Consider the following 26,702-nt stretch of genomic DNA (forward strand, 5'->3'; position numbering starts at 1 on the left):
GCCAAACTGACAAACAGTATCTGGACTTGGTATATCCACAGGGAATTTTAAATGTTGAAGCGTTTAAATGTTGGAACTCCAGATCAGGTCCCCAAAGTGGCGCAGCTGCATCACGGTGGTGCCTCTCAGCTGCAAACCCTCCAAGCAGAGGTCCTGAGTTCGGGCATTGAGTCACCTGCAGCTCAGCAGCTTCGGGCTTCAGAGCAGACTTTGGTGGCTGCAGGTCAGATGGAAATTGCTGATGGAAACTGAGAGGAGGCTTACCCTGATGTTGTCTTTCGCTCTTTATATGAGGTCTTTAAAAATTTCTGCATTTTTAATTTGTTGCAAGCAGTTTAGAATGCTAATGATGCTATCTGATGGTGATCAGTGACTTTTTCCACATGTGCTTCTAATTGTAACTGTACTGTGATCTATAAAATCCAACCACTACACGGGCATTTAGTTCACCAGGTAGCTAATGTTCCAATATATTTGGAGAATAAAAATCCAGCAATCAACCTTTATTCCTATAATTGCATGACAAGGGCGAAAGCAGTAGAGGCACAGTGTTTGTTATGCAAAAAAAATAAAAGAAAATACATTATCAGGATTTATTCTAAATGGAATTTTTGGGGAGCAGTATGTGAAGTAGATAAAATAATAGAGAAATATTATTTTTAAAGCGGATCTTCACAAATTCTGCCAAGTTAATATTTCTGAACCCCGTGGTTCTTTTTTCATGTCATTTTAAGATAAGGTGAAGGTATGATCTAATTCTTACATGGAAACTGCTAGCCTACACTTTAATTTCTGCTTAAGTAAGAAGAACTCTAGCTTTCTGCCCCAATTCCAGTGGTTATGGTCAGGAAGAAGCCTGGCAAAATGTGCAACATTTACCTTTATTTAAATTAAATCCTACTCTTTATGCCACCTGGGGCTTGAAAGGACCTCATTAAACAAGTTGGTTTCAGTCCAAGAAAGTAAGTTGATATAAGTCTTTGCATCCTAAATATTTCTATTTCTAATCAGAGAAAGTAGCAGATCCCCTTTTCCACCTTTGTCCTGTTTCTTGATGCGATTATGTAGCTTAGAGGCATTTGCCTGCTCCTGTTTTCTGTGAGTAATAATTGTATCTTATCTAAAGACATATCTGCTATGTTCTACTGAGGTTTAGAAAAGATTTTGCTAGGATGTCACATATATTGAACAGCACGCTGGAGAAAACAGATTACCGAGAGCCTCTGAATATAAAAACTCTGCTATGAAATATAGAAACAGGCTCTGGTTTTTGTAATAATAGGTCTGACTGCAGGCTAGATACTAAACTTTATTTCCAGGTCCCTGGTGGTTCTGAAAGCAAATGTCAGAACCTTATTAAATGAGTTAACATTATTGTTAGTCAGGAAAAGTCAAGTGGGGTTTTTTGTTTGTTAGGGGTTTTTTTTAAGATTATTTTTTTTTTACCCAATGAGATTTTGCTTCCCAGTCTTACTAGGTTGGCTTCCATGTGGAAATTTTGCCCTTATTCAGTCTTAGTCTTCATCTTGGTTACAAGGGGGAGATGCAGCAATAAGTGTCATGGTTTTGTTGTGATGCAGTTTGAGAGAACCTGGCCTGGAGATTGCTCCACAGAGTCTGTTAAATAATCCAACTAATTTCTGCACATACTTCATGATACTGTATCTGAATCAAAACTTGGGGAGCATCTGTTTTGTTCCAAGATGAGTTTATTTTTAGAAAATAAATATTCTTAACCTTCCATTTAGAGCAGAAAAAAATGAGATTTGCTAGATGGTTTTCAACCACAAATACTCACTATTTCTTATGCTTATTGTCACAGTTTTTCTCTTCTCATGTCATAGGGCAATACAATTTAATCCCAATCGAGGGATGTTAATGCTGTCAGAGGACAGCAAGGATGAACAAGAGGGGCATCAATGTAGAGTAAATGCAGTAATGCTGCTGCTGCTGAAGAAGGATAAGCAGCAGCAGATGGAGGAAGGATTTCTTTGGACACTAAAATATGCCCAGAGCAATCACAAGATAATTGTAAATGTTATCTGAACATTAGTGATTTTGGTGTAGTTCACATTTACTATGGTAAATGCTTCCCTGTGTCACATCTTGGCTGCTGATGGGCACGATGCATGTGGCTGGCAACAGGAAAATAGAAAGTAGTTTTGTTTGATGAAATGAGGAATAAGAATAAGAGACCATCGCGATTTTGTTAAGATCTTTTCTTAAAATAATGTTTCAAGAAGAATACAAATATTAGTGGCTGTGAATAGCAATACTGGTTGAGAATGGCAAGCGTATGAAGGCATCATGGTAAGAATTCAGTCTGGAAAAAGTGATCCCACAGTAAAATACTATTGTTTCTTTTGTATATTTGTGCATGCAATGTATTAGTGAATTGCTAGAGTTCTCCATTGAGTTAGTGAATTGTTAGAGTTCTCGATTCTCAGAGTTCTTGATTGAGACAAAATAAGTGTAGGACATAGGATGTTTGTAAGTGGAGGGAAAGGAAATGATAATATTAATTCATATTCAGGGACATGAATATTCATGGCATTGAATTTGTAAGATGGAAGTGTCCAGTTGAGGAAATGGACTTACCAAAATGTATCCATGGAGTAGCTCTAATCACTGAGTGACAGATTAACATGACTCCTACTGCATATGGTAAACAGGTTGTCGTGGATGCTTTTTTGATTCATCAATAAATATTGAGAAATTAAAAATATATTAATTTGCTCCTAGAACACTAAGTCATGTTGAGGTTTCCAATACTGATTTAAGCAACTTTAAAACAATGAACCAGCAGTCACATTGACATTCTTAAACATCTGGGATACCTAGTGCCCTATGTTATTGTGAATCCCTGATTTTTAGCTGAAAAGGGGGTTTCATAGCTATTTTCATCTACCTTATATTAATAGAAACTTGGATATTTTCATTCGTATGTATAAACACATAACAATTAATAATGATGAAGTACTTTTGCCAGTTGTGGAGGATAAAGACACAGTGAAAACTGGAAAATGCATGCACATTTCAAAATGTGATAAGCAGTGAAGATGAAAATAATCATATTCATTCAATCTGAAGTCATTACAAACTATTGAAATCATGCTGATTCAAACATCACTGTTATTTAACTTCAGTTATATATTAAAATGTCTTATTGTCATTGAAAGAGGAAAATAACATTTTTAATGAGGAATTATAATAAACATTGTTTTCACTTTCTTTTCATTGCTTTACAGGATCATGGAGAACTTTCTCCTCTTCATTTTTTTCTCTCTTCCTTTTAGAATTGTTTCCTGGCTCCTTTAGCACCTCAGCATTTTCTTTCTTTGTTTTGAGTGTTAGAGACTAACTGAAATCCAACTTATTGGAAGGCAAACTCAAGATTTCTAAATTTTAAATTGCTTTCGTTCAGATTTAAATGCCATTTTGACCCAACTTACTATAAAAACTTTGAGTCTTGAAAAGTTCTTATGAGGAACACTTCATGTTTATGAATGCTGTAAACCAGAATGAAGCAAATCTTGTAAAAGATGATGCAGGCATTTTACCAGTATTTTCCAGTGCAGTTTTAGCCCACAACATGAAAGAGCTTAATATGTTTCTGGGCTCATGTGTCTCCTGGCAGAGGTGTTGGTGGATAACATGATGCACTAAGCAGGATGACAGCAGGTGGGCAGGAATTAGTGTCCAGAGTTTAGACCTGATGAAGGATGGAATGCATCTATCAGAAAGTTAAACATATTTTGCATTTGTCTTTAACAAGCACAGCTTCTCTAAGTTTAATTAGGCAAGTTAATGACTTAGACCTCCTGATACTTATGGTATAGTGATAATAGTTCATGATAATTAATTTCTTAATCCCTCCCTAGTGCCAAACAATTAATCTTCAGAGGTAGCGTGTTTATCAAATTTGGTGGTAGAAATTTGGAATATAACCCCCAAAAATTGAGCCCTGTAACTTTTTTTTTTTTTTTAAATCTGAGAAGAGTTTATTCCAGGTTGAAAGCATAAAGGATGCTCTGTCATCTAGGTAAGTGGCCAAAGAGGACCTTATGCCCTAAGGAAACAAGGGCAAACATTAATACACTTCTTTAGTTGCCAGGACAGAGCTGCCCTCTCTTCCTCTCAGCCCAGACAAGGCTGTATTGCAGTTTTTGTGTTTTGTTCATTTGTTTGGGTTTTTTTACTTATGTAGCTAGAGTCATTTACCTGCCTGCTACAACTACAGAATGCTTTTACCTGGTCAGAGTGTCCTCTGTATCAATTGGAAATCAGATGAAAAAATTGTAATTTTTATTTTTTTTAAGTGTTCTGAAATTCATAAGTACTATAAATTCTCCATTCAGGATCAGTTAAATAATGTGATGCTAAGGTATGTTTGTGTCATTTTGCATATTCAGAAACAGATCTATTATACTTTCATATTCCTGAGTCTTTCAGTATAAGAAAGTTGTGAAAATATGTTGAAAGACTGAAAATAGTATTTCAGTCAAAGACTATGACATTTTCATTTAAGTGTTTTGTCAGGAGCAGAAACCTTCGGTAACAGTGTTGGTTTGATCCTTACCTTGCATTTATCTCAGCATCAGACTAGACAGTGGTGTTGCATTCTGTTTTCTCTTCAGGTATCTTAGTATTACGTAATAAACATTATTTGTAGTTCAGTTGTGCATGGACAAAGTTCAGCATGTGGATTCTGTCATTTTGCTCTGCACGGTCTAGCACTGCTGTTTTGGGAGACTTCGCTGGAGAGCGTGTCCTTGTCCTTCCAATGTGCTGGTTTGTTTGCTTGTTCTGAACGGTTGATTTATTTTTTTAAAATAGCTTCCTGGTTGCTTCCCCTAAACATAATCTACATCCCCCTGAAGTAACTTGGAATCTTACACTGTATTTTGTTTGGAGTTGAAATGGTCTTATTATTTTCAGTAACATATTTGACCTGAAAAGCCTGGCTTTTGGTGTTTGGACATATATGTTGGTTGTTTTGTTTGTTTGTTTTTCCCAAAATTATTGAGAAGTATATTTTTATTTGAATTAAACTGGATAGACCTTCAGGATGATCTTCTATTTCTCACCTTGCAGCAACAACAACAAAAATGTGTCGGCAATGTTGTCTGGTTCCCTGAGGTACCTACTTATCCCTTTCCTGCAGCACTGCGGAAGGTCTGCAGGTCTCCTCTGAGCTCAGCTGTCAAGTAGAGTCATACATCTTAGACTACAAAAATTGAAGCTGAAATAAGGAATTAGATTGTCTTGGGCAAGAACGTAATCAGTGTTGAGGAACTGGGACTGTAACTTTCCTAACGTAGCTATAGTGATTTATCTTGGAAGGGAGCTAGATTTAGGAGAACATGATGAAACACGGTATTGCTGGTTTAGCAGCAGTTGTGGGCTGATCCTCCCTTCCCTGTTTCTAACTTCCCTGCATGCTGGTATTTCCAATCACCACATCCATCTTCTCCCTCGGAAACATTACCCTTAACCTTCTTGTGAACGTCTCTTGTGAGAATGCATAAGACATAGTAGAAGTATTGTCATAAATTTAATGATACTTTAAAAGTCTTTTATAAAAGGACTTTTTCAGACCATATATTATTCCTTTATTGATGATATCAGAAATTTAAAACATGTCACATAGAAGCTTTTTCTTAAAGTGCTCAGACTGTTCCATATCAACAAGAGATTTAAGGGAAGAAGGCATTGAGGGAGGTAGGGCAACCTGTCAGCAGCCTCTGGCTTAATATATCTAGTGGGAAATCCTAATTTACCATCAAAGTGACAGCGACTCACTTGGTATGAAGTGCCAAGGAAACAGATGGCAATGTTGAAATATTCTCTGTTGTGCCTACCATCAGGTCTAGTGAAAAGAGAACTCAGGAGCAACAACATGCTGTAGTAGAGTAAATAATACTTGCTACCACTTTTTACAGGAAGTGAGTGAGTTTGTTTGAAGCTACTGATGTAAAACTGATCAGGATTCCATAATGTGGATGTAATTGAAATGTTAGTTAGAAAGATAGATTTAAAGTCTTACTACCTAGGAGTATATAAATTACATTTTCATTCCAGTAGAAAAGTATGAAAGGCAGGTCATGTTTGACCAACCTGATTTCCTTCTATGAGTGACCCAAGATGACCCAACTAGCAAATGAGGGAAAGGCTGTGGATGTTGTGTACTTAGACTTCAGTAAAACTTTTGACACCGTATCCCACAGCATTCTCCTGGAGAAGCTGCAGCTCATGGCCTGGATGGGTGTACTCTGTGATGGATGAGAAATGGCTGGATGGCCAGGCCCAAAGAGTTGTGGTGAATGGAGCCAAATCCAGTTGGCAGAGGGTCACAAGTGGTGTTCCCCAGGGCTCAGTATTGGGGCCACTTCTGTTTAATCTCTTTATCAGTGAGCTGGATGAAGGGATTGAGTGCACCCTTAGTAAGTTTGCAGATGACACCAAATTGGGTGGGAGTGTTGATCTACTGAAGGGTAGGATGGCCATACAGAGAGATCTGGACTGGCTGGATCATTGGGCTGAGGCCGACTGTATGAGGTTTAACAAGGCCAAGTGCTGGGTCCTGCACTTGAGTCACAACGACCCCAGGCAGCATTACAGGCTGGGGTAGGAGTGGCTGGAAAGCTGCCTGGCAGAAAGGGATCTGGGATTGTGGATTGACCAGCTGGCTGAGCATGAGCCAGCAGTGTGCCCAGGTGGCCAAAAAGGCCAACACCATCCTGGTTTGTATCAGGAATAGTGCGGCCAGCAGGACTAGAGAAGTGATCGTACCACTGTACTCACCACTTGTGAGGTCCCACCTTGAATGCTGTGTTCAGTTTTGGGCCCCTCATCGTAAGAAGGACATTGAAATACTGGAGAGAGTGCAGAGCAGGCGAGAAAGCTGGTGAGGGGTCTGGAGCACAAGTCTGATGGGAGGGGCTGAGGGAACTGGGGGGTTCAGCCTGGAGAAAAGGAGGCTGAGGGGAGACCTTATTGCTGTCTACAGCTACCTGAAAGGAGCTTGTAGCATGGAGGGTTTTGGTCTCTTCTGCCAAGCAGCAAGTGATAGGACTAGAGGAAATGGCCTCAAGTTGTGCCAGGGGAAAGTTTAGATTGGATATGAGGAAAAAGTTATTCATGGAAAGGATTGTCAGGCATTGGAACAGGCTACCCAGGGAAATGGTGAAGTCACCATAGCTGGAAGTGTTTAAAAGGAGTATAGATGAGGTTCTTAGGGACATGGTTTAGTGCTAGAGTTAGGTTATGGTTGTACTTGATGATCCTTAGGGTCTCTTTCAACCAAAATGATTAGTGTTGAAATTCAGTGGAAGCAAGGAGGGGAGCATGCAAGCCTAGGCTGCCAGTGAGGACTGAGCACTTGCCTCTCTGCCTTTGCTTTTGTCCCAGATTCACATCTGGATGATATTGCGGCTGCTTGTCTGAACTGATGTTGATTTAAGGCAGTTTCTTGTAGTGAGTTGTACCATTTGTGATATGAGATTTTCTGTTATAATCTAGATATGAGCAAGTTAAGTTCCGCTTGTATTGTTAGTTTGGACTTGGGAGGCACTATGTCATGGTTTGTCTTAAGAGGCTCTACAAAGTAATGTGGACACATCTGTGAAGTGTTAATAGCTACAACACCTTTATCTTGGTGGAAGAGGAGGCATTGCAAGGAGATATTTACTGAAGTTGTTCCTTTGGAACAGGGACCTCAGGATCGGGCCTTGAGTACTGTGCTGTCCCTGCGGGCTTGGTCCATGAACCTGAGTATGTCTCTTTTAATCTCTCTTTTTTAGGCTGTGGAAAAGGGATGTAATGATACCAGATATAATAGTATCCACTGCAATAAATTTTTGTGTACTGTAATGCACTTGAGTATTTGTAGGTGGCATTGTGCTCCGAAAACCTGCTAAGTAGTTGGAGAACATGGACGCTCTTCTACTTACGATCTAACTGCTCTGTAATATCTTTCTGCTCTGAATCCTAAAGGTCAGTCTTTAATGTAGAAGAAGCAGACAATTAAGAATTCACTTTTAGTTTATTGTAATTGTTGGTTATTTCTTTCTTATTTGCAGAAGATCTGTTAAGGAAAGAGTTTTAATCTTCATAGGAATAACTTCTTTTTGGAAAGTTAAGCAAAACAAAAAGAATACAAGGTACTTACAGTGATACACATTTTAAATTATATAAATTTATATATAAAAATTATACATATATAAAAATATAAGTATTTATATAAAATTATATACATTTTAAATGTAGTAATGAGATATATTAATGATGGTGCTTCAGGTGATAAACAGTTTTGGTCTTTGCATTGATTCCATCTGGAACAGTAATTCCAGATGGACTTTTGAAAATTGAAGTAAATGGACATTTTATACACATAAATTCTCTTCTCCTTTCCTGTGTTAATTTCTTCCTGGACAAAAATATGAGGAGCTACCACTATTTAGTTTCAAATTGAGTATTATTGTATGGCAAGTAGTATTTAGGTCTTAACAAAATATACATTCATTTGTATGACAGTTTTTCACTTCTCATCAAAGTCTTTTTGTCTATAGCCTTGGTCTGTTACATGTTACAATAAAAATTTCATATTGTCTTATGTTTGCTTTTGCAAGGGAACAGAAGACAGTCCATGAATGTATGACTGACCCTTAGGAGGCATCTTTTTTGGCTCATTCTCTTTGGTTACATTACAATCTTCAGCAGACGTTGGGATTTTTATATATAGGGACTGCAGAGAAACTGACCTGTAACATGCTGTGCAAATGGATTATAATTCTTCTTTTATGGTTTCTTTCAGAGCTACTTAATATCCACATGTTTCATTGTAGGTAATGGTAGGTGAAAAGATCATCTTCATTGTAAATGTGCTCACTGAAAATGAAATAGTTTATGCTCTTCCAGCCAAAATACATGCACTGTCTGAACATTTCTGTATTATATCACATCCCAAATAGAAAGAAATGCACCAGAAAGATAAAAATTGCAGATATACAAGATGATTTAGGTTGCATGAAATTCAAGTTTGGAAGCAAAAAAAAAAAAGTGACACTGACAGACTTAAATGTTGCCTAAATAGCAAAGGCTTATGTTTTTTTTTCCTTAAAAACAAACAAACAAGCAAACAAAAATTGTAATTCGTATTCCCAGGACATATATTACTTGTTAATGATACAAGGTAGCAATAGTGCAGCTAAATGTGTTCCCAATTTAGTTTAGTATGTTTTGTATAACCAGGCAAGTAAGACAGAGACGTTCTGCATTATAACAAGGACATCATTAAAATGGCAGATGACCATAAAATTAAATCTTGCTGTCCCATGGGATCTTTCTGAATGTTAAGTGAGAGCATCTGCAACTGATTATTTCATACTTACTAAGCTCAAACAGTCCAGAACCTTGAGGTTTTAAATGCAAGTTCATCTCTTATGTCATGTATTTGTGATGAAGTAATTGAATAAAAAGACGCAATATATTTTTAATAGCATAGAGTTATCTCCCTGATTGATAGTGATTAGAGTCTGGGCTGAGATTTCCTATACATGTATTGTTTTGATCTTGAAATATTGCTGGCAGTCTCATGCCAGGGGTACTGCTTAGAATAACTTTAAGACTTCTTATCGAGTTCAGTTCAGGTGGAACTATAGTGTCACTTATTTTTTTTATTTATAAGCCTGCCTAAGAGCAGCAGGTAGAGCTAAGTGAGAATGTACCTATTCATTCTAGTTGTGACAGAAATATTGGAAACATTAGGAAGGAAAGAGGAAAAAACTGGTCTGACATTAAACCTTATGAATCTTCTTATAAACTTGCAAATCTCATATTTGCGGTGTGCTTCTAAATCGTGTGAATTCAGCCACTCCCAAGATGGTATATTGTCTATGTTGCATAATCCACAGTGTATGTAAATACAAATTTAAAATTAAGCTTTCAGGATAATATGCGTTACAATTACTAGTTTACAAATATGAAATGATGCTGAAAGTCAATTTTCAGAAATGAGAGTAACCACATTGCTACAGCGTCACCTCTCACAATATCTGTGGCTTACAGCAGGTACCCATGTTTCCCCATTTTTCCAATGCAGGACACTGGGGCAGGCTTTGATTTAGATCCATCACAGGTGACTTCTATATATGTGTATCTCTTGGTTTTGATTAGTGCTTACTGATTCTTATTTGAATCTAAAAGTGCCCGAAAGAAGTATTAAACCCCAAATTTTTGCCAAAGGTCTGGGGATTGCATCATCATCTATGTATATGTGGAAACTTGAGCTTTCACCAGTGCTAAAATTGTGTGAATGCAATAGATCTGGATTTAGGAGACAGTTTATTTTCTTTTTTTTTTTTTTCTAATGGCCAAATTTCGTGCATTGCATATAACAACATATATTTTACAACTACATGGTAATGTTAGTGTTGGTGTCTTTGACCATTTGATTTCTTTTTACTATTCTAAATGATATTTATTTAATGTAAAAACAAACCTGCAGATGAGGTTCAGGAATCCCTTTTCCACCTGGGAGGCTGTATTTTATATGAAAAATGTGATACAGATGTTTATTATACACTGCTGTTAACTTTTAATAATATTTTGTCCCCTGTGTACCACTCTGTGTGTATAACATAAATATATGTTTAAGAAAAAGAAGGCAAAAGTGAGGGACTTAATGGAAACGGAAAAAAGTGTTGGTGCAAGGATATGTTCACTGCTGTAGTATTAATAGGATATTAAATGATTACAGCTGACTGTGTAGAGCTATATAGTTAAAATAGTCTAGGTTAACTTTACTTTTTTTCCCCTGAGTTAAATTACAAACAAGTTTTCTTCAGAAATAGCTACAGAGACAAAAAAAACCCCAAACAAACAAAACCTAAACCAAAACAGAACTATAAACCCCAACAAAACTCATGGAGTAATAGTATAAAATAGGTGATGCCCTCTGACCTGATGACCATTTGCTGCTTTGTCTACTCGGACATGTTTATTATGAAAGAAAAAAATCTAAAACATACCAGAAAATAGTCCTGACATTAGTGTTTTCTTGCAAACTCAGATAATCTGTACATCTGAAGGCTATGATTTTTGTATTTTACAGCCTCCTTAAAGAGCTTGTACCTGCAAAAACAGCAGCTATATGCAATCAATTGATTGCTAAAAGTTATTATCCCCCTAGGATGCTTTCCTTTTTATATGCGCTAGAACATTAAATTTAAAAATTAGGCCTGCTGTGAAACTAACAACAGTCTTCAATTGAAAAATGTCAATCCACTTCAAACAATCTCAAATTTCAAGAAGGTGCCTTATTTTGCCCTTCACTTAAAAAAAAAAAAGAAGTCTGAAGGAGCTACATCCTCACTCGAGGCCAAATCCTGCGTTCCTGTGGATAACAGAGACCTTGAGCATGGCCTTGTCCCTGTGCTGTTGTGCTGCTGTGGCTGAGGGCAGGTTGGAAGGCGGCGGTCGGATGTTTTGGATGTTCACCGCCTGCTCTTGAGAAGACGATAGGAGCTGAAGGACTTTGTGAAGAGCATTCCCTGCTGAGCATCTTCCTTTCTTCACCCTGATTGCCAATTTACATCCCAGACTTCGGCGAGACTGAGCTGGTGGGGTGTTTTTCAGACCTGCCAGCCAACACAAGAACAAAAAGTATTTAATGTGAGAATACTATGAGTAACTCTTTAGGGTTAGGGAATGTAAGATAATGTTAGTACCCGTGAGGCCAATGCTTTGAAAAAATCACTTTCTCAAAGAAGCTGGAAGCACTCAGGCTGCCTTAAAGGGTATCGCTGTTAAAGAGGGTGAAGAAAAAAAGAACAGAAAACCTGGGCAGGAGTGTCACTGAGCTGAAGGGTTTGCGCTGGAGAGTTAGAAAGGAAAAGGTTCCATTACAGGGAATTCAGTTCATGATGGATATCTGTATGGGTCAATGGAGCATCAACAGATGTTGTATCAAATTTTGCCTTACCTTCTCCAAAACTGGCAGACATGCAGTAATAGAAAGCAAATGCTAAAACCTTTTAAACTTTGGATTTTACAAAATCTAATTTTAGATGGTATTTTCTTGTCTTTGCTGTGTTATGCCAGTTCTGGTTTTATCCCCTCATGTATTTTGCTTAGTTTCAGTGGGAGCTGCCATTTTGGTGCCTAGCAGGGACTGTCACAAATCTGATTGAAAAAGGAATTGGAGCACTAGTCACCACATTATTTAGGAAAAGAGGAGGCAATATAACATGTGTTGAGTCAAATCCAACTGTATCTTCTGCAGAAGCCATGAAGCTCCATTTTGTAAGATCATAATAGGTTATTTATGCTTATTAATGTCAGTATTTTCTGTCATTCAAAAGAAATCCAAAATCATTTGAGTTCAGAAGTAGAGCTGAGATTATTATGATTTATTAGTCTTTAAATCAGATTTTCCTTTGCATTTAGAAGTGTAACTTAGTTCTGTTTGCTTCTCAGTAATAAACAAAATTAGCCAAAGTTAAGTCAAAAATCTATCTGAAGGAAAAAAAAAAATCTAACAAAACCCAAACAGCGTAGTGTCATGAATATAGGGCTGTGCAAACAGTGGGTTAGACCTCACCTAGGCGTTCCTGCTCCAGCAGGGGGATTGGACTAGATGATCTTTTGAGGTCCCTTCCAATCCCAAACATACTGTGATACTGTGATTTATCTGAATTATCTTCGGCCATCTAAAAAGTGGAGATGATTTTAGCTCATGTGCTTTCAGTTGACACTGCAGCACTCTCATTTTAGCTGTCTGTGTTAAAAAGAGATGAATTCAGACCCCTGACACTGTCCAATTTTTTCGTTAACTGAAACAGAAGGCTCAGAAATGGGAAGGGTAAGAAACTTGTTTGGTTTTGGATTTAAACAGTCATGTAGAAACTTTCTTCCTAATTGGGCAGCATTAATCTGGAGAAATGTGGAGATTTTGAGTGACTGCAACAGAAACTTTGCCAAATATAAAAATGATGTAAAAAGTAATGTGCGTGGTGCAAAGGAACAAGTCAATATTTGCAAGCTGTCAAGCCTCTAACAGTGAGGGGCAAGGTAGATTTCCTGGAAATGGGTATCTTGTGAGGTTTGGTATCTTCCCTGGTGACTGTGACTCTTCATTTCCACACTGACCTGTATTCAATCAGACCACATAGCAAGTACATGCAAGTGTATTAACTAAATCCCATTAAAGGTTTTGCATGTGAGCAGTGGAGGGGGAGAGGTTTAAACAGCAGCACTCTATAAAGGTAATATGTGAGGAGAAGTTTTGCTGCCGATGTGGAAGAAACAACTTGAATAAAAATAATTCTGTAAAATCATTACAAGAATGAAGTACACTTAAGAATCACAAAAATAATTTTATTTTTTGTAGTGTGAGAAAGTAAAGTTTTGCCACTATTTGTATTTTAAAATGAATTATTTTTTGGCTTTGACTTTTAAAATCTATATTTTTTTAAAGGCAACCCTAATGTTAAATCAATTTTATTCAAAGCAGAGCACATTATATGTGGTACATGACACAGTGTGATTCTGTGAATGTTCAAGTGCACATTCTGGCTTTGAATGATCACTCTCAGCTTGGCATTAAGCTGAAGTTCAGATTTTATTAATTTATTAATTATAACAGTTTGTTCCAAAAGTCCAAATAAACGAGAAGTTGTTTGGTTTCTTCTGGTCAGTGTTGCAAGTTGTCAGTTATGTTTGGGAAAGCTTATAAAGGCCCATGTCTCTGGGTCAAAGTGAGGAGAATTTTGTGTGTTTTAGGAGGTCAGTTACTGCCCTGTATTTCTTTCTAAGTCCCAGGTGATGTGTGCTATAGTGGTATCAGAAAAGAAGGAGAGCTCTTCAGGTTTGTTGCAGCTCATCTTTTTGAGCAAGATATGGCTTAGACACATCATCAGAAAAAACTCCGTGATGTGCTGGTATTCATTATTTATGAAGAGTAATAGTACATTGTAAATACGTTATGATTTAAGCTTTCTGAAGTGCTTTATAAAGTGGATAAACACCGAAAAGCCTGGGAAGAGCGCTCTGGGTCGTGCCAGAGCTCAATATTCCTTCTGTAGCAGTGGCCAAATACAGTTTCTGAACTCCAACCTCTAATCCTTTTCTGCTCGGTAGCTTCCCAAAGCCAGGCACAGTTCATACCAAATTTTAAACCTTAGCAGATTTCTTTTGCACTAATTTTTCTAATCTGTCCTCTATAACTTTCTACATCCACAGCATCCTGTAGCAGGAGGTTCATGGTTTAGCTACACCTTGTTTGGTGAGCCACCTGGTTTGTTTGGGAGTAGTTTTTTTTGCTCTTAAGCTGGTCTAATGGAAATGTATTTAATTGATTACCGGTTTCTGTGTTAGAATAATGAGTAACCGCTCCTCATTCATCCTATCCACGTCATTAATGTTTTTAAAACAGTTACTTCCTGATTAATGTTGAAATGACTACAGCATAGACATACAGGATTTATGCATCTTAAGGCCTTGTTCTATGTTGTGTAATGCATGTAGTCATGTACATTTTTATCCAGGAAAACTGTTAAGGTAGTTCTGATTCTCCTTCTGCTGAATAAGATGTTGTTTACATGAGGAACAGTGGCAGGTTAAAGTGGAAGTGAACATGGCATATGTGTGGCCTTCTAAATAGCAGGGAATAAAGATATAAAAATATTTCACAGCTGAAAAGACAAAAGATTCACAGTAAATAATAATTTGTAGGTAACATATCTTTTATGTGAAAACAGCAGAATTCAATGTATGCCCAAAATGTATTGTTTATATAGAACAGAAAGAAACAATTGAGATCTGTATATCTCAGGGGGCTGAATAGACTATTTCTGCAGTTAAATAATGGTTTAATCTCATGACTTTTTTATTTACAGGCGAAAAACAAGTGCATTTAAGCAATGTCTGTAACAAAAGTCTTACCTGTGTATGAATTAGTGGGTTTTTTTCATCTCAGTGTATGTAGGATCTGCCATCCAGAAATAGGGTGACTTTTTTAGTTGTTTTGAAGATCCATTTCAGAAAATGGCTATCAAAAAGCAAAGCACACCCTTAGCTAGCATGCAAAAAAAGCAATACAGGAAGAAAAAGCATTTTTGCAGTACCTTGAAGGCTAACTCTCTCTATATGTTAATAATAAACTCCCCAAATTCTCAGGAGTACTCTTTTTTATAATACAGTTTTCCTGCCTTAGGTTTTATCAAAATAAATTATGCTGGCTACATTCTAAATTTAAAATTGCTTGGTAACATCATGATTTGCTCTGCGATAATTTACAGCATGTCATAGCTTATCTCTGGAGCATGCAAATTGGTTTATCTTTGGTTATCTGTGGTCTAACGAGATAGTGTTGTTTTTTTCTGAGCCTGTGCCCTTGTTATCATCATACAACATGGAATTTTGTGGTATCAAAATGCTTACCCTGCACTTTTGAGTACCTGAAAAAACCTTGAAGTAGCTACACTGATAACAAGAGAGAAGTGTAGTGCCCATATGCGAATGTCCAAATCAATTTTTTCTACCAGGCATCAAATTAGTATCAAAATAGAATAATTCATGTGTATGCATTATTCTTTTTCTATCCAGGGAAAATATGAGGCTTGTCACAGAATCACAGAATGGTAGGGATTGGAAGGGACCTCGAAAGATCATCTAGTCCAATCCCCCTGCTGGAGCAGGAACACCCAGATGAGGTTGCACAGGAAGGTGTCCAGATGGGTTTTGAATGTCTCCAGAGTAGGAGACTCCACAACCCCCCTGGGCAGCCTGTTCCAGTGTCTGTCACCCTCACTGAGAAGAAGTTCCTTCTCAAATTTAAGTGGAACCTCTTGTGTTCCAGTTTGAACCCATTACCCCTTGCCCTATCATTGGTTGTCACCAAGAAGAGTCTGGCTCCATCCTCATGACACCCACCCTTTATATATCTGTTAACATTAATGAAGCCACCCCTCAGTCTCCTTTTCTCCAAGCTAAAGAGCCCCAGCTCCCTCAGCCTTTCCTCATAAGGGAGATGCTCCACTTCATCATCTTTGTTGCCCTGTGCTGGACTCTCTCCAGCAGTTCCCTGTCCTTCTGGAACTGAGGGGCCCAGAACTGGACACAATATTCCAGATATGGTCTCACCAGGGCAGAATAGAGGGTAAGGAGAACCTCTCTTGACCTACTAACCACCCCTCTTCTAATACACCCCAGGATGCCATTGGCCTTCCTGGCCACAAGGGCACAGTGCTGGCTCATGGTCATCCTGCTGTCCACTTAGGACATCCATCCACCACAAGGTGCAATGTTCCATGAAAAGATGCAGCATTTAAATCAATGCAATTGGTGAGAACTGAAACATCTTAGCAGGAATTGCTAGTGTGAGCAACAGTATTCAGTAGAGCTTCTTAATAAGCAATGATATTGCTTAACAGACAATGCTGTAAAAGCATCTGAAATTCAGGAGGAACTGTCTACATGTGTTGATCTCAGCATACATTGCAAACCTTATTTTGTAAAGATATTAAATAAAAATGAAGCTCTTTCTTCCCCAGTCAATGTATATTTTTCCAGTCTTAAAGGAGCACTCTTTGAAAAAGAAATACTGTAGGGTATTTCTCTGTTGAAGAGGAAGGTAGTATAGGGAAGCATGTAAGGTACTTGTTAGGACCATTATATAATAGGAGCTGTTGTGGATTTATCCATCTTTATTTGTGTTGTACACCTGATGCATTTTCTGCACTGTAACTTTTTTGTGGAATTTGTATCTTGCTTACAAATACCAATAATTCACTTGAATTCAGTGTCAAAACAGAAGACTTGGTAGCGGACTGAAAATGTCAGCATCTCTTTGAATGCAAATTATTCTTTTCAAAGGCTTCTTGCAACTTAAATCTATGAAGTACAAATTGATTTAAGCAAATGTTGTCATGGTGTTAAACATGTCTGACCAGAGCAAGTTTGGAATATTTTGGCAATGTACCACAGGGCGTATCAAGCCTTTAGCTTGATCAGTGTGACCAGGCATTTTCATATGGATCGGGGGTGCAGTCTGGAACTTGGTCTCTAGGTCATCTCCACTTGACGTGAATTCGTTCATATTACAGAGTGGTTTTCCAGTGACATCCCCTTGGGTGCCTCCTAGTCTGCTCCGATGGACCATGCAGCCTTGAGTGGTGGGCGAAGACTGTGTTTAATACAAAGCAATGCCTCCTGAAATCTGTTCCTCTCGCACCACATGATTTACTAATGCAGGCACAGACAAACTTTAATTAATGTTCATTGTGAATTTATTTAAACTTTCTCCTTGCCCAGACTGTGGCCTTCCACTTTCCACTCTTTTTTCCATCAAACTTCAGTTTCCACTTACATTTCATATCCATTAACTGCTTCACATAGGAATAACTGATCTTTAGGTTTTTTCACTTGTACCACTGTTCTTGCACCTCTTACAAGACATCAGCTGGTCCTTCTCTACACTCTGTTGTTGAAATTTTTAATGAACTCTTTTAGTGACCTGTTTATCTGATTTGTCCTCATCTGTCTTGCTTGATTAGTCACATTCACAACTCATAACTGATCCTTTCCTAGGTTTCTGTGTTCCCTGGGCTTTTAGGATACCAAGATTGTTCTCTCTCTTACCATGTTGGTGAATTACCCACTTAAGCCAATCTACGATAGAACTGGAAAAAAGGGCAAAGCTGCCAAGTGACCTTTTGTCTTATGGGTCAGGAGAGATTCTTGACATGAACGGTAACCTGGGACAGGATTTTAAAGTATGGAATTTGAGGTGTGTTGTAGCACTAGTCCCTGGGGGAAGGAGGTTTACTGTACAATATTGAAAGAGGAGACTATCTTTTAGAAGGGAGAAAGTGGCGAAGGGTGTAGTGAAAAGAGCACACGAAAAAGAAGAAAAAAACATTAATTTAACACAATAAAATACTGGAAAACCACGCTAATCAATACATCAAAGGAAATGAAAAAAAGGAATTATTTGTCTTTCTGCAAATGTTAAGACCCTGCAATAAATAAAAAATCATGAAATAGCTCATTTATAATAAATTTGAACAGGTTACTAATAATATAGCCTTAATGGGAAAATTCAAATGATTGAAAGGCTGAAAACATATTCAAATAGCACTGAGAGGGAAGAAGAGGAGAAGTGGTGGCTCAAATATGTGGATTTTTTCTGTATTCATAATAATTTATGAAGTAATTCTCTTGAATAACTCACAGCTCCACTTTCCTAATACATAATTTGCAAAATGGGGATCTAATTCACCCTGTGCAGTAGACCACCAGCAGAGAGCAATATGGCCAGCTCCTTAAAAGCCTCCTGTACTGTGTAGGAAAAAAAACACTGTTGTGGACGACTTCAGTTTGTATGATGTTACTGGAATCACACTGCTTTCCAAAGCACAATTTGAACTTCTCCAGAAACATATATATCTAATGTATATAAAGGTAGATGATTCATTTCCTTCTGCAAAATCTGATTTTGAGAAAATGCTTTATTATGCTTCATCTTCACAAAGACAAAATTAGTGATGACTTAGGCACCAAAGGGATTAATTAACCAAAATATAAAAGAACATGAGTTAGCTAAATTCTAAGCTGCAGGAATGACTTTAGAAAATCTGTTTGTGTATATAGGTCTGCTTGGTGCACTGAAGAGACCAGCTTCTGAGGATAATTGTGACACTTGTGGTTAAAAAGAGAACTCAATGAGGACAAGGGAGAGTGGCTGAAATAAATAAACACCCCAAAACTTAGGGGGAAGTTGATGTTAATGATTATAAATCAGAATCCAGGAACTGTAGAAAGCTACTGAGGAATGTGTATGTCTGTATTTATATATACACACATATGCATGTGTATAAATATATCCCCAAATAAATCAACAGTGAGGTTGAATCAACATTGTAAGAGATTCTTTTTCAAGTGTACTAGAATATTCTATAGTAAAATAACACATATAAGTAAAGGTAACTTTAAAGAGTGATTTTTTCATTATTAATGAAAATCGAAGTTTTAAAGTAACAACATAGAAGTGAAAAGTAGAAGAACTTCAAATGGTGATACAGAAATATCAAAACTTTTGGGCAAGTATTGATGTTTTGTATTTGGAAAAGAAAGGTAGGAGAGCATGGCATAATTTAATTACAGCTCTAAGTAAGGATGCTTAATAATGGATAGTAATGCTGGACATTTTGCAGTCAACAGATTTGAATTACAAGTCTCTGAGAGTTCTGAAAAATGTGCTTGAGTCATTCTCTGAGTCATTACTGTTGATTTTTAGTAAGTCATAGAATATTGGGGAAGTTCCAGATGATGGGAAGAAATCTAATGTTGTGCCAATAAAAGGCTAAATTGGACGACCTAGATAATTATAAGTCTGTCAGCCTGACATTGATCTCAGGCAAAATAATGGAATGGTTTCTAAAGGACTCAATTAATAAAGAATTAAACAAGGATAATATAATTATTGCTAATCAGCATGGGTTTATGGAAAACAGACCTTGTCAAATTAGCTTGGTATCATTTTTATGACATTACAAAATTGCCTGATGTAATGAAGTTCTTTAGGGCACTGACTTGGTACAAAGTATTGATGAAAATCTGTAAAAACCTAGGTGGTTATTTTGCAGTTTAGAATGAAAATGAATAAGTTCAGAGCTTTATGGTTAACAGCATAATAATATATATATATTTTTTTTAACTCTTACAATGCAGAATGACGTAACTTGAAAACAGATAATGGTTTATTTTCTAATGAACTAGAGACCGTTCTTACTTACTACACAGCGCTGTCTCCCTAGAGCATGAGACATCCCAGTATTCTTCTAAAAATGATGAAGATGATCAATTAGAGGTAGAACCCAGCCTGGATCAGATGGTGAGCTGTAAGCAGTGCGCTTGAATGTTGTCTGATATCAAGATTACAGGTAGAAAGAAGGGAGCAGATAGCTAAGAATGAGAAGGGTGAAGACTGAAGAGGGTATTAGGATGGTAGGTGACAACAAAGTAATTCTTTTATTCTTTTTTTGTCCTATGTTTCTCTTTGCTTTTTGGACCAACTGTGTCCTTTGGTTGATTTCTTTGGTTATGCTGGTTAATATGCATGCACAGCACCTAACATGGCCAAGTAGTGCATCATCCTTCCCAGAAATCGGAACTTTGTAATTTTATTTTTTTAACAGCATGGTAAAGTCATTTTCTTCCTGCAGCCTCTGCTATCAGGAAAAAAAAAATGTACAAAGGCTAAAAGATAACAATTTGTGGTTAACAACCCTTTTTATCAAATTCTACTGCAATTTTCTCAGTTTCTTATTCTTATGTAAATTGTTGGGTTTGCTCCCTAAGGATTGATTAATTAAAAGTAAATCAGAGGTTTTCTTTTAGACTTTTTTGTTTGCTAGGGCTTCCTGGAAACATTTTCTTAGGAGAATTCATATCTTGTGGAGAAAGCAGAGAATAGAAACAAAACTTCCAAATTCCCATCAGCCATGACTGATGGAGAGTTTGCTGAACAATATTGCAAGAAATTTTCATACATATTTTTTCCCACAGGTTTGTGTGGCTGATCCAGCAGTTTTCCATTGGTGGTGTTCTCCATTAGAAAAATCACTTAAAACCCCCTTGGACAGTTAATTTCTCATTGTGACCTGAATCAGGTTTTATTAATGCTTTGTGCAAAAATGGAAAACACAAGAAGAATTTTTGGTTCAGGTCTTAATGAGCTGTAAATAGAGCTTATAGAGCACATTGTAGTTGCTTGAATGATGAATTTTTAATAATTGATTTTACTTTATTCGTCTTTTAGATTTTTTTTTCTTTTTTTAATTTACACTAATCTATTGACATGCAGTTTTATACATAAGTAAATAAAAATTACATGATAAAATGCATCCAGGGCAGATTGATTACCCTGAAGTCAGTATCTTATTCTCAGACAATACGGTGTGTATACACACATGTGTACACAAGCCAGGGGTGGAAAATATCTAGATATCCTTCTGGAGGTTCATGATGTTGAAAACATTTTTATAATTTCACTAATTTCTTTTCAAAAACATATAAGCAAAGGAAATGCAAAAAGGTTTGACTTTTATTGAAAATATGGTAATTCTTTGCTTAAGATGAACAGAAGAACACTAGATTTTAAAATTCTGTTAATTTAAAATTTATGGTACTGCAGGAACTACTGTACTAACTCCAGTATCAACTTCCTTTAGTTTGTTCTGTTTGTTATCATTCCCCATTTTTATAGATATATTAAGTATATTTTTACTCTTGTTTTCTCTAGAAGGCTTTCACAAATGGTTTTTTAGTCCATAAAAAAATGTGTGCAAAGTGAGAAAAGTCTGAAGGTAATTTTAGGTGGGAAGGTGTAAAAAGACTTTTGTGTGTTTTTTATTAAAGGTAGAAGGGCTAAAAGAGGCTGCTCCCTTCCCCATAAATAATGAGGGCTCCCACTCCACACCACCCCCCAATTTACAGCACTTAGGGCTGTTTTAAAATTGTTCAGAACCAGCAATGAACTAACAGTCATTGAAACTGCAGGACATGACATGTAAAAATGAGAGAGAAGGCACTTGAAGTAATGGATAATTCAGTATGACAGAATACCACTGAGGCCAAGAGCATGATTAAAGAAAAATCAGAGCATCTCTTTCTTTAGATCTGCAGTTACAGGAAATGAAATCTAAAAATGGAAGGGAGTAAAAATCCCTCATTCTTTAAATAAATTTACTAAGAAAAAAAAAAAAAAGGAAAAAAGATAAAGGAAAAAGGAGGCAGGAAGATAAATAAATTTTGTTAGGAAATGATTATTTTTCCAGCATCTTTCATGACATATTTGAAAAGATTAGTATTTAGTATTGGTGTTAGTATTGATGACAAGATATTAAATTACAGGTACCTTTATTCCATCTTGATGTGGTTATTCTTCTTTCCTTTAATAAATTATATTTCAGAGATAAAGAGAAGTTTTTCAGAAAGTGTATAAAACCCACAGAATTTGCAATTACAACCAAGAAAAACTGGATACTTGCATGTAACTTCGCAGATTTTGGTCAGTGTTTCTCAGTGCCAATATAGATTATTGAGATATAGAAATTGCACACATATTGCATCTCGTTTATGAAGCAGAATCTGGGAATGCATGTCCAAACAAATAGCAAGACAGTTTAAAAATTCCTAGGTTTGTGTAATTGTAGTACTGTGTTCATCTGATCAAAGTTAAGTATTTCTAAGGCACAAGCCTGAATATAATAAGTGATATTTTTTCTGGGATTCATTTACCAAAAATCTGCCAGCCAAATAGGGAGATACACTAAAAACCAGTATGGATTAAAATAGTCTACAGTTTTTTTCAGAAAAGTGTTTCAAAAGTATTTTAAAAAACAAATACATCAGAGGTGTTGGGATGTTCATGCAAAGAGAGGCATCTGCTTCTGTCAAAACAATATAAAGTTCTAAGTTGATTTAGCGACGGTTATAATCAGCAATAAATTATCATCATCATGCTAAATGATGAGGTTTAGTGTGCATAAGTGCAGCATACAACAAAGGATACTGCAGGTGTTTGTAAAGTGGATAAAGTACTCCGATACATTAAAAATGCAGTTCTCAAAGTTTGCAGATACAACCTTTGTCTTCTCTCCATTTTAATGTATTTTCAAAATAAGATAAACCCAGTATTATAATTTGGGGATCTGTTTCAGGAGAGTATAGTGATTGTGAATGTGTGTCTGGAAACTGTGGGAATAAACGAATGTACTGTTTCAGGAATCAAAATACAAATTACACGCTTAATGTTTGAGATTCAGAAGAGAAGAGTTAGAAGCACTGCTGAAGGCAATTATCTAGAGACTTACTAAACTCACTGAACTGTTCATATTAAATATGCTGATTCCCCAGGTATTAACTTGGCTCAGGGAAGTTTCCGAAGTTTCTCTATATTAGTATTGTTAGGAAGAAAAGCAGAGAAGCCAGGTCAATTTGTGAGACTGATCAGGTGATAGAATGAAGTTAAAGAAACTTTTGTTGTGTGAGATAACTACAATTTCAAAGACATTATGAAATATGAGGCTGCATTTGTTCTGTGTATTGTCTTTTCCTCCTGCAGATTGCCTAAACAATTTAAAGCATAACTGTCGACTTAGGTTAATCTTGTGTGCAAATGCCTCATGTAAAATCTGCATATATATAAATATATATATGAATCTATTAAAAAAATTTAAGGAGGGTAACCTATGACAAATGATGTATTTTCTCTCTGCGATTTCCTGGCATTTAGATTTTATTTGGCTGATGCTACACTTGCCATTTTATGTGTTATCCTAGTGCTTAGGAGCTGAACACGTTGGATTTGTGTCTGCGCAGACAGCGTATTATAGCGTAGGTGAAGTGGTCCGTTGTAGCCAGTAAGAGGAAGGGAACACCATCATTAGCTCCTCATATATGGAAGAAATCTATGGCACTTTTTTTTTTTGCTAAGATAGCATCTTCTTGTGCTACCTCACAGAAAGTTTTTCTGAGTAGAAAATGTAATTGTCAGCCTGCATTTAGAACTTAAATCCAATTTTAATGTCTATCCTGAATCATATTTTGTTTCTATTAGTTTCAATTTGCATACTTTTTTGTGTTTGTAAGTGATACTAGGATCCAGTAATAAATCCAGGTGTGATTCAGTGAAATATAATTTTGGACAAGAGTTGGACATTGAACGACTCCTTCATGTTTGTTATGGGGATATCAATGTTTTCTAATGAAAATGTGTTGCAGGCTGGAAGGCAGAACTTGTTACATCAAAAAGTTTTTGCTGGGAAGCTTAAACGCAGTGTAATCTGGCTAAATAAAATCCTTGGGATTTTCCTTCAAAGTTTAGTTAAACTCTTGATGTAACTCTTACCTTAAAAGAGTCATCATTTGAAATTGTCATCTCGATACAGTGTCTTTATTTAAAAATTACTAATATGATTAGTTGCTTGGCATAACATTATAATTGAAGAATTTAATAAACTGTGGTAGTACTCTTCTTTTTATCCATACAGTTTCTTTGTGAGGTTGTGTTTTAAGGCCTGAATTCTTAACAAATTAATCAGCTTTCCACAGCAAAGCAAACACAATTTCGTCCCTTGCATAATTTAAGTAATCCAGGCTTGGGGGAAGGGCCCAGTCTTTGGTGATGATTTTTTTTTTTTTAATTTCCTGCATAATTCTAAATCCTTGAAATTAAAGATGTGACAGCAGAACAAGGAATGTTGCAGTCCTCAGTGTTTTCCTACTTATTTACTGGTCCATGCTAATGTAGTACAAATAAAAGGCTTTCCATCATGCTGTGCTGGAGCTGGACACTGTGGTGTGGTTTGGAGACTCATCAAAACATAGAAGAAAATAAATACGTGTGAAAAGTGTGCAAACTTGTTATATATATATATATTTATTTTATATATGTATATTTAGGTATGTAGTCTCCAGGCAGCTGAAGCTCAAGCTTCTGTGACTTAGAGCCTGCACTGCACTCAGATAAATGAGGTTTTATTGATGGAAGAAAATTAATTGGTGGACCTTTTACTTGTAGTTATTTCTTTCCTCAGTATGGTGATTTCTTTTACTTATAGAGAGTCATTTTTTCTGCTGATTTTCATAGGCAGTGGCAACCAGATATACTGAATGTGTTTGTCCATAGCTGAGAGAAGATGAACTGCACACTACCCACCATGCTAGGCAAAATATATTCGTTTTTGTAACCTTTTGAAATAACAGTTATACAATTATATAAATAACAATTATACTGCACTTATACAGTAGGTGAGAAATCAGTGTTAAGTGTTTAGCTGAGTTATTTATGTGAATAGAAACTTTTATTTCATCTGATAATTTTATAGCCTGGAATTGGCTGAATAGGAGGTACTTGAAGATTGCCATTGAGACCAAAAAATGAGTGTTTGAAATGTGGATATTACTTGACTCTCAAGTTTTGGAGTGTAGAAAGATAGGTGGAAAGAGAGTATCCTTCCATGGAATTAGGATGTGCACCTGCTTCTGAAGAACAGGGAACAGGGAAGTTTGTGTCAGTCAGTCAAGTCTTTGCAGAGCAAAATCATTGAGCAATTTAAGAGTTGCCTAACTCTTGTTTTAAACAGAAGAACATATGCATTTTTAAGCAAACACCACTGCAAAAACTCTAAATTCATCTGACTGCCAAGATTCGCAGTTCTGAGATAAAAACATAGGGTGTGAGTTTACACTTGAGACTTCACCTGTAAAAAAATATGTTATTGGAAGTGTTTATTGTTACATTTATAACTGAAGATAAATATAATACAAGTCAGAAAATCTCTGGAAGGTTCACCTGCAAATATTTGCTCTATATGGGTAATATTATTATTATTATAAATGGTTAGTGTATAGCATGTTCAAGCAAAATTTTCAAAGGTATTAAACCTTTTCCCTGGCAAGGCCTGACATTTTATAGTCTCAGGAAAAATTCATCTAGACTCAGCAGTCTGTTAAAAGAGAATGTCCCTAGCTGCAAGGGGGTTCAGGACATTGTGCTACTGTTGGTTTTTTGAGACAAATGTGTCTTCCAAATTTTTTAGCCTTAGTAGGTGAAGAACTTGGTGTGGAGCCAAAAATATTTTTAACTGACTTCAAAAGTGAAAATTAAAAATACGGGTGGATTTAACTGTCTATAAATACAAAATCTAATGTCATATTCAGCACTCTGTAATATTTTGTCTGGCCAGCAGCTACTGCTCCAGCCAAGTGCAGGTGTATTGTAGGTCCTGTCATGTCACCAGCACTCTAGAGTATCAAGGATACCAACTTATCTTTAGGCTTAGGTGACTGAATCCTATCGTATAAAAAATAACAAGTTTCTCTCAAAGCTGTGAGCCATTTCAGTGTTTTCCATAGCTGTCGATTACAACATGTTAAAAAGGCAATAATTCATGCCTGCCTGATTATTTTCAGTACAGCAATGAAATACCATTAAGAATATTTGAAAATGTAAAAAATATATGAGAAAGCAGATAATTTAAACTAGAGGGCTGTTTCATCATATTCAACTAGCAAATGCTACTTTTTGGAGACTGTGCTTTTCCTGGTGTAATTTGAATGAATGTGGGTTTGACTGATTTCTCAGATTGCATACTGCATTTAAAAGAGCCCTGGTTAATCATCATTAGAACATGAAAATGGCATAGAAGTACTTTCCAAGTACTTTTCATCACTTTTCTGTATCTTCCAGATAACTTCTGGCATTACCAGAGACGTAATATTTTCAAGGCTGGATACAGAAAAACACTGATACATACTCTGGAGTTAAAATGTTTTTTGTAAGCTACTTCTTATACATCACCAAGGATTGCTCAGCTACATTTTTATGTTCATTAAGGATGATGAAAATCAAGGTTATGGAAAGATGCTTTCAATGAGTATCATTTGTATTCCTTCAATAATTTGCTACATTTTTTATTATACAATTTTGAAATTATTCTGATCTTGTATGTGAGGAAGTTTGGCGTTGTAAATTCAATGAGGGTTTATCTATATTGGAAAAGAAAGTAGATGAACAGATGAATATTTCTAATTGTAAATGTATTAATAATATAAAAATCATAGCAAACCAGACATTTCATTAGATGGTGCTCAGTGACTCCAGAGTACTCAACTTCCTTTGACTTTACTTGAGC

The 26,702-nt window shown here is 36.4% G+C and overlaps 1 protein-coding gene across 1 annotated transcript in view; it reads left to right on the top strand.

Annotated features, from left to right (window-relative positions):
• The window catches only part of ZNF804A (zinc finger protein 804A), a gene marked incomplete at its 3' end in the record, with an annotated part of 146,126 nt that overhangs the window by 61,079 nt on the left and 58,345 nt on the right, over positions 1-26,702 (top strand). The window lies entirely within an intron of this gene.

This window comes from Nesoenas mayeri (genome assembly GCF_963082525.1).
Source record: "Nesoenas mayeri genome assembly, chromosome: 6".
Classification (NCBI taxonomy): Eukaryota; Metazoa; Chordata; class Aves; order Columbiformes; family Columbidae; genus Nesoenas; species Nesoenas mayeri.